Source organism: Moschus berezovskii, chromosome 5 (assembly GCF_049115385.1).
Source record: "Moschus berezovskii isolate FMDL1 chromosome 5, NW_MosBer_1.0, whole genome shotgun sequence".
NCBI classification, from domain to species: domain Eukaryota; kingdom Metazoa; phylum Chordata; class Mammalia; order Artiodactyla; family Moschidae; genus Moschus; species Moschus berezovskii.
The window spans coordinates 22,661,637-22,671,507 of NC_142464.1; positions in this window are offsets into that span (position 1 = coordinate 22,661,637).

Consider the following 9,871-nt stretch of genomic DNA (forward strand, 5'->3'; position numbering starts at 1 on the left):
AGAGAGTGGTATTTCAGGAACTTGAGTGCAAAAGTCTCCACTGCAACCTCACTTAAATGCTAACAAAAATCAGTTATATTTTCCAGCTTGATGCCTACCTTGGGAATGAATACTCTTATGGCATCTGTTGGTTACTGTTGATTATATAGCGGTGGGCCATAAAAATGAAACATTAAAGTCACAATATGTTTAGTACTGGCTTTCAGAGATGACTTAAAAGAAAAAAAGCAAACAAACTCAGTGGCTGCAGAAACGAAATGTTTAGTCATTTCTGAGCACCGATGTGGTCAGAGCTGCCTGTTTTAGACACTGGCTACTTTCAGGTCTCAAGAAACTCTAGCTATTAACGCTTGCTTAGGGTTGTTCCACCTACTTACAGGGCAATTCAATCCATCAGTCAAGGTTTGTTAATGTCTCTTTATGTGCACTCTTCAAAAGAAGCAGAAGACACACATTAAGTCATAAATTCTTGGGGAGCTTATGATTTAATGAGAACCAGAGATAACACAAACAGAGAACTGTAAACATAAAAGACAAAGCAGAAAAAGCTCTCTTCCTTATAGTGTGCTTGCTGCCTTTAGTAACAGAGGAGTTGCTCCTGTGCCAAGGGCACATGTAGTGTTAATTACTAGTGGGTGTTCAGGAAGTAAAGGTCTTCTTGGTATTTTTCCTCTCTTCCAAAAGGGGTGAGTGTAGCACCACAGTTTCATAGTTCCTAATTCATAAAGTGTACCACACAGCTTTGATAGAGAAGTATCAATGTTCTCAAGTACCAGAAATGATGACTGGATTGGGCAAAGTAGTCAGTTCCAATCATGCAGTGAACACGCTGTTTTGGAACTAAAGGGCAAGAATAGTATGTGGAGGATTCTGAGGCTAAACTTCGGGATTCCATGGATCTAAACGAAGCTTGTCAATTTAGTTAATTCATTGAAGGAACATTTGCCTGCCAACTACCTTCCCAATATACTTTTACGGGATTTAAGAATGAGCAACAAAAAGGCCTTTCTCTCAATAAGCTTATGGTGTATGAGGATGAGGGTGGGGAGAGTTTGGGTGGAGAGCAAGTCAGCAGAAAATTGCATTAGTGTGTGGCAATTACTATAATGACTTTTATTTTCTATTTTTGGATTTAGTAGTGGAGTATGGATAGTTGGTCTTCATTCCAATCCCAAAGAAAGGCAATGCCAAAGAATGCTCAAACTACCGCACAATTGCACTCATCTCACACGCTAGTAAAGTCATGCTCAAAATTCTCCAAGCCAGACTTCAGCAATATGTGAACCGTGAAATTCCAGATGTACAAGCAGGTTTTAGAAAAGTCAGAGGAACCAGAGATCAAATCGCCAACATCCTCTGGATCATGGAGAGAGCAAGAGAGTTCCAGAAAACCATCTACTTCTGCTTCATTGACTATGCCAAAGCCTTTGACTGTGTGGATCACAATAAACTGTGGAACATTCTGAAAGAGATGGGAATCCCAGACCACCTGACCTGCCTCTTGAGAAACCTGTATGCAGGTCAGGAAGCAACAGTTAGAACTGGACATGGAACAACAGACTGGTTCCAAATAGGAAAAGCAGTACATCAAGGTTGTATATTGTCACCCTGCTTATTTAACTTCTATGCAGAGTACATCATGAGGAACGCTGGGCTGGAAGAAGCACAAGCTGGAATCAAGATTGCTGGGAGAAATATCAATAACCTCAGATATGCAGATGACACCACCCTTATGGCAGAAAGTGAAGAGGAACTCAAAGGCCTCTTGATGAAAGTGAAAGAGGAGAGTGAAAAGGTCGGCTTGAAGCTCAACATTCAGAAAATGAAGATCATCGTATCTGGTCCCATCACTTCATGGGAAATAGATGGGGAAACAGTGGAAACAGTATCGGACTTTATTTTTTTGGGCTCCAAAATCGCTGCAGATGCTGATTGCAGCCAGGAAATTAAAAGACGCTTACTCCTTGGAAGGAAAGTTATGACCAACCTAGATAGCATATTAAAAAGCAGAGATATTACTTTGCCAACAAAGGTCCATCTAGTCTAGCTATGGTTTTTCCCGTGGTCATGTATGGATGTGAGAGTTGGACTGCCTCCTGTACAATGTCATGAACCTCTGTCGATAGTTCTTCAGGCACTCTATCAGAGCTAATCCCTTGAATCTACGGTGAATCGCTTCCACCATATAATCACAAGGGATTTGATTTAGGTCATATCTGAATGGTCTAGTGGTTTTCCCTACTTTCTTCAATTTAAGTCTGAATTTGTCAATAAAGGGTTCATGGTCTGAGCCACAGTCAGCTCCCAGTGTTGGTTTTACGGCATGTATAGAGCTTCTCCATCTTTGGCTGCAAAAAATATAATCAATTTGCTTTGCTCTAGGCCCTGTTTGCCCATATCTTTGGGGAGCAAGATCCTGTTTTCTTATATCTCGTTGTATTGTTATGATTAGGATTTTACAACAGTCCTTCACTCATTAAGGGAACTTGTGATGAATCCTTTTTCATTTTAAAGCTGACTAACACAGAAATTTGAACATGGAATTAAATTTTCAGTTTTAACTGGTAAGGAAACTAAGGCCCAATGAAACAAAGTGATCTTCTGGTACGGAGAAAACCCCAACTCCAAATTCACAATGTTTTAGGTTTATCAAGAGCAAATGCTAATAACCTCAATTATTGTGAGCAGGCCTAGAAAAAAAAGACATTTCTTGGGTATTCAGCATCATGAACTGGCTTTCTTCATAGTTTCCAAACATATTACCCTCATTATGTATGTTTTACTAAATTTGCACTGGTCCAACCCATAGTTATCAGTGCCATTCTCTAATCTTCCTATTTATTCTTTTGTTTTATACTACTGCATATATTTTTAACCCAATAGCATCAACATCACTTGGGAACTTGTTAAAAATGTAAATTATAGGGTCCATCCCAGAGCTACTGAACCAGAATCTTAAGAGTTGACACTCAGCAATTTCTCATAAGCCCCCGGGTTGATTTTGATGCCATGTTAGTATTTGGAAGTTATTGCTGTAGGTTAAGAAACCATCTGGATCCACTTTCAGCAAGTATTCAGAGTGTTCCTACAGATACCTCTGGAAAAGTTTTTAAAAGAAGAGACACTATAGCCTTTGAAACATTACTGACTCTGTTTGATGCTTATTAGGCCTGTTTTGGTGGTAGTGTTGACGGCAATGATGTGTATTTGTATCAGTGTGTGTGTTTCAGGTCTAACTACATCAATTCCAGTGGTGTGCTAGGAAATGTTTAACAACTGGCTCTCTGGAAAAAGCAAAGGAAGGACATCAATTACAGGATTTACTAATTTATGTCATGGAAATACTCCCACTATGGCCAATTTCAAGGTGTCAACATGATGTCTGTGAAAATGGAGCTGAGAAGAGATGTGGAGTCGGGAAGAGATCAGCATAGTCAACTCTCAAAAGTACTGCCTCCACCCACTGATTTTTTAAAAAATTGAAGCATAGTTGATATACAATGTTGTGTTAGTTTCAGATGTACAGCAAAGTGGTTCAGTTGTACATCTGTCGATCTATTCTTTCGGAGATCTTTTTTCCCTTATAGGTTATTTCAAAATTTTGAGTATAGCTCCTTGTGCTACACAGTAGGCCCCTGTTGTCCATCTATTTCATATATAATAGTGTGTATGTGTTAATCCCCAAATCTTAATTTATCCCTTCCCTGCTTTCCTGTTTGGTAACCACAGGTTTGTTTTCTCTGTCTGTCTACCATTAATTTTAATTCTACACATTTAAGTATATAATTTAAAACATAGCTGTACCTACATGTTTGGTGAATAAAATCTGAGAGAAGAAAATAAAGCTATAGGGCTGGAATTTTATCTTTTGGGTAGGAAAAAAAATAGTGTAATTAAAGCTTTTAATTAGCATCTCAAACCATTCTTCTCTGATTTTAATGACTTTCAGAAAAGTAACCAACAGAAAGAAAACTGAGATTAAGCATGTATTTATTTAAAATGTATTTTAAAAACAGCTCTCTTTATCACCCACTGCAACAAATCAGGCTATTTAAATACAGGGCATTTTCAACACAGCACTTTATGGCAATAAAACACTTTGCAAATCAATTTTATTGTTCCTCTCTGCAACTTCGAGAGGTAATAGATATGACCTTCCTATTTTTACAGATGAAGAAAGTAAGGCACAAAGAGATCTTCAAACTTTCACATAGTGCGTTAATAGAAAGACTGGGATTAGGACTCAAGCCCTGGAATTTCCCAGCCGTAGTTTATTAGGCTGTTATTTTCTGAAATTTGAATAATTAAAAATGAGCCTTTAATTGTATTTGGCCTGCAGAAGTGACTGAGATTGCTGAACGAGATCAAAGGTTCACCCTGTTGCTTGCCACCCCAGACTTCCCACAGTCCCTGCCGAGAAGCATCTTTGAGGGCCAGCATACATGAGTTTGGGTGAACTCCGGGAGTTGGTGATGGACAGGGAGGCCTGGAGTGCTGGGATTCATGGGTCACGGAGAGTCAGACACGACTGAGCGACTGAACTGAACTGAACTGATCCTGCTGCTGCTGCTTGCTTAGTCGCTTCCAGTCGAGTCCGACTCTGTGCGACCCCACAGAGGGCAGCCCACCAGGCTCCTCTGTCCCTGGGATTCTCCAAGCAAGAATACTGGAGTGGGTTGCCATTTCCTTCTCCCCACACCTTCTTAGGTCCCGACAATGAAGATACAATCCTCAGCCTGACAGTCAGGGCATGACTCTGCTTCTCATGGTCTGGGTCCTGCAGACATCAGATGGACCCGGGTTTCCTGAATTCTCCAGCCACAGTCCGACCTCCAAGCCTCTGCAGCTGCGGGTTCCTCGGCCCATCACCCTGTCCCACGCGCCATCACACTGTCCATTACACACAGGGACCACCCACGACCGCCTCACCGTCCTGGAGCCCGGGGCCTGGGCTGCAGGCACGTGAGCAGGAGCCTCGCACTCGGGGCTTTCGTGTCTGGTGAGGTGAGGGCAGTGGGCGGCCGGAGGACGACGTTTACCTGAGGCTGGTCCTTCAGCGCCGCCGCCGCCAGCGACTCTGGGCAGAGCCGGGCCAGGAACGGCGGGGAGGCTCGGGCGGGGCGGTTCCTGGGCGGCGTCGCCGAAGCTCAGACCCATCTCTCTGCAGCGACGACAGCCCCTCTCATTGAACGTTCTCGGTCCCATCGCCCAGTCCTAACAAGCCTCCGGACCTGAACAGACCTGGAGCAGTTAAAACGGCCGCCCATCCTATATATTCCTAAACCAATCCACCCTCCAAACCATAGCTGGCTGGGTTGGAGCTGGACAATAGACCCACACGTGGCCAATCAGTAGCTTGGCCTGTGGCCTAAACAAAACAAGACAATCTCTTTCTTTCCAGAACTTGGAATCATGAAGGATAAGAATATTAGCATGGGAACTGAAAGCTGAAACTTGTCATATAAAGATGTGCTGGAAAGGTCATGGTGGATTGCAGGTAAACTGAAGTTATGATAGTAGAAATGACTAGTGAGTAGCAGGTTTGGCTTAGAGAATAGATATAGTGATTAGATTAGGAAACAAGTAGGTAGAGCAAATAATATAAATAAATAAATGTTCACCAGAAAAAAAAAAATACATGAGAAACAGACCATGTAGCAATTGGAAAGGGGGAGAGGCAGATAGAGTAGTGGGTTCCTAGGGTTGCTGCGGTGGCTGGCAGCTTGCCAGGTTCTATCCACATATTTGTGTAAAAGTTCTGCTGCACAGAACAGGAAGTCTGCATTAGTGACTTAGCCCAAAGAGGGTTTGTGGTCTTCAGGTAGCAAGAAGTCTGGAGGCAGGCATTCAGGGCTGGAGTCGCAGCTCCACACTATGACATACCAGGCTCCTACACCTTTGTTCTTTACCCTCCTTGACATGTGGCTTTCCTCCTGATATTAGCCATCTCACGGCCTCCAGCATCACATCCATTTGTGTGCCTGAAGAAGTGATGAAGAGAAATCTGTTTTCCATACATAAATATCAGGGATTCAAAACTTCTGCTTCTATCTTATTGGCTTGAACAGCAGCATGGACTCCTGGCCGCAAAAATGGTAGAAAATAGAGTCTTTCCCTCTCCCCCTTCTCTCTTTTCACCTCCCTTCCTTCCTCCTTTCCTTCTTGTTTTCCAGGGAATGTGTCGTTCCATTGTGCTTTGGAGTAATGGTAAGAGTTAAAATTTGGAACACTTACTATATGCTCTATATACATGATTATACCTCCTATTCACAGCAGCATGATAAAGTATGACCCTGTTTTGTCAATGAAAAATAAAAAGGGACATAGAAAGGTTAAGCCAATTGCCCCATTCACACAGTTAAGAGCTGGTGGAACCAGGATTCAAACTCAAGCAATTGACTTCTGAATCCATATTTTAACCACTCATTAGTGCCAGAGTGTATCTACAGCAGAGTGACTGGATTCCAGAAACCATGCCGTTGGTTTCTAGTATTTTCCTCAGAAAAGAGAACATTTCTGAGGACCTGACTTCTTCCAGTGTGTGAAGGGATGAGGTGGAAGGGTGAAATCTTTATGTTGCTGTAGAAGGACAGAACTAAAACTTGCCATGGAAACAATACAGAAAAGTAGATTTTAGCCTAATGTTAAGAATGTTAAGGAAGACCTTTTTAACCTTTGGAGCTGTGCTGAGTTAATATGTTCTATGAAGATAATCACGATGGCGTGATCACTCACCTGGAACCAGACATCTTGGAATGTGAAGTCAAGTGGGCCTTAGAGAGCATCACGACGAACAAAGCTAGTGGAGGTGATGGAATTCCAATTGAGCTATTTCAAATCCTGAAAGATGATGCTGTGAAAGTGCTGCACTCAATATGCCAGCAAATTTGGAAAACTCAGCAATGGCCACAGGACTGGAAAAGGTCAGTCTTCATTCCAATCCCAAAGAAAGGGAATGCCAAAGAATGCTGAAACTATCGCACAATTGCACTCATCTCACACGCTAGTAAAGTCATGCTCAAAATTCTCCAAGCTAGGCTTCAGCAATATGTGAATCGTGAACTTCCAGATGTTCAAGCAGGTTTTAGAAAAGGCAGAGGCACCAGAGATCAAATTGCCAACATCCGCTGGATCATGGAAAAAGCAAGAGAGTTCCAGAAAAACATCTATTTCTGCTTCATTGACTATGCCAAAGCCTTTGACTGTGTGGATCACAATAAACTGTGGAACATTGTGAAAGAGATGGGAATCCCAGACCACCTGACCTGCCTCTTGAGAAACCTGTATGCAGGTCAGGAAGCAACAGTTAGAACTGGACATGGAACAACAGACTGGTTCCAAATAGGAAAAGGAGTATGTCAAGGTTGTATATTGTCACCCTGCTTATTTAACTTCTATGCAGAGTACATCATGAGGAACGCTGGGCTGGAAGAAGCACAAGCTGGAATCAAGATTGCCGGGAGAAATATCAATAACCTCAGATATGCAGATGACACCACCCTTATGGCAGAAAGTGAAGAGGAACTCAAAGACCTCTTGATGAAAGTAAAAGAGGAGAGTGAAAAGGTTGGCTTGAAGCTCAACATTCAGAAAACGAAGATCATGGCATCTGGTCCCATCACTTCATGGGAAATAGATGGGGAAACAGTGGAAACCATGTCAGACTTTATTTTGGGGGGCTCCAAAATCACTGCAGATGCTTATTGCAGCCATGAAATTAAAAGACGCTTGCTCCTTGGAAGGAAAGTTATGACCAACCTCGATAGCATATTAAAAAGCAGAGACATTACTTTGCCAACCAAGGTCCGTCTAGTCAAGGCTATGGTTTTTCCCGTGGTCATGTATGGATGTGAGAGTTGGACTGTGAAGAAAGCTGATTGCCGAAGAATTGATGCTTTTGAACTGTGGTGCTGGAGAAGACTCTTGAGAGTCCCTTGGACTGCAAGGAGATCCAACCAGTCCATTCTGGAGGAGATCAATCCTGGGTGTTCATTGGAAGGACTGATGCTGAAGCTGAAACTCCAATACTTTGGCCACCTCATGTGACGAGTTGACTCACTGGAAAAGACTCTGATGCTGGGAGCAATTGGGGGTGGGAGGAGACGGGGACAACAGAGAATGAGGTGGCTGGATGGCATCACCAACTCGATGGACATGAGTTTGAGTGAACTCCGGGAGTTGGTGATGGACGGGGAGGCCTTTCGTGTTGTGGTTCATGGGGTCGCTAAGAGTCGGACACGACTGAGCGACTGAACTGAACTGAACTGAACTGCTCAAAGTGAGTCTTTCTTTATCATGAAAGTTTATGCAGACTTGGATGACCAACTTTCTGGAATAAGGTTCTTTAGGTAAAAGGTTGCTTTTCTGACTTGTGAAATTTGTGATTCCCCTGCCCTTTACCTGGTAGCTTCCTTAGGCACCCAAAGCAGTGTCAGGGTGGGACAGCGTGAGACAGCTTTGCCAGCATCAGAAAGAGAAGCAACCTCTATGCCAAAGGCGCATTGGAGATGGATAGGAGGAAGCACTGTTATTTCCTAAATGTAAAATTGTGTTCCCAATATGAATGCAGTGGGATTAAACTCATGCCCCATGGTTCTTTGCCCTTATTTGTAATCAGGCACATTTTAATCAGACTTACAGGAAAACTCATCATTGCTCAGGCAGGAAGGAGCTTGATGAAACAAATCATCTAGCTTAATTTGAGAGGAACTCAAGGAGACATTTCTGACTTCATGTGTCAAAAGAGGACATCTCTGGAGGGTGAATGGGTAAGAGAGGGGTGGCAGGATACTGTTGAAGCAAGAATGGGAAGCTTAGAGAACCAACCCCAAATTTTCCTACTACACAAATACCCAGGGCCCTGGACCTGCTCTCTTCCTTATTCTTAGTACTGCCTGGCATGGGTCCTGGTCAGATCTGAGTTCTAATCCTGACTGTTCCCTTTACTAGTTGTGAGATGGACCATAGACATAGACATAGTTCCTGAGTCTCTGCTTCAGCTTGTTGATCACCACCCACCTCAAAGGGTTGTTGTCAAGATCAAAAAGCACTGGACAAAGCTAAATATGGCTTTGTTGCTCAAAAATTTCTACCCTTTCCTCTTCTGCATCCAGGGAAGGAAATCTTCTAGAATTGTGCTAAGCAAAGGGTAATTTCCAGACTGTCACTGGTCCATGAACTGTTTGTTACTGGTTAGAGGTGAGATTAGCAGCTTGATCTAGTTCATAAATTAGGTGCACTGCTTCTTTCATCCAGGAAACCGACTGAAACAAAACAAAACAAATCAGCTGAACTGGACAGTATCTAGTGACCTAGTCCTTACGCTTTATTGGTTCAGTTCAGTTCAGTCGCTCAGTAGTGTCCGACTCTTTGTGACCCCATGAATCACAAAAGCCAGGCCTCCTTGTCCATCACCAACTCCCGGAGTTCACTCAAACTCGTGTCCATCGAGTTGGTGATGCCATCCAGCCATCTCATCCTCTGTCATCCCCTTCTCCTCCTGCCCCCAATCCTTCCCAGCATCAGAGTCTTTTCCAGTGAGTCAACTCGTCGCATGAGGTGGCCAAAGTATTGCAGTTTCAGCTTTAGCATCAGTCCTTCCAATGAACACCCAGGATTGATCTCCTCTAGAATGGACTGGTTGGATCTCCTTGCAGTCCAAGGGACTCTCAAGAGTCTTCTCCAGCACCACAGTTCAAAAGCATCAATTCTTCGGCGATCAGCTTTCTTCACAGTCCAACACTCACATCCATACATGACCAATGGAAAAACCATTGCCTTGACTAGACGGACCTTGGTTGACAAAGTAATGTCTCTTCTTTTTAATATGCTATCTAGGTTGGTCATAACTTTCCTTCCAAGGAGTAAGTAT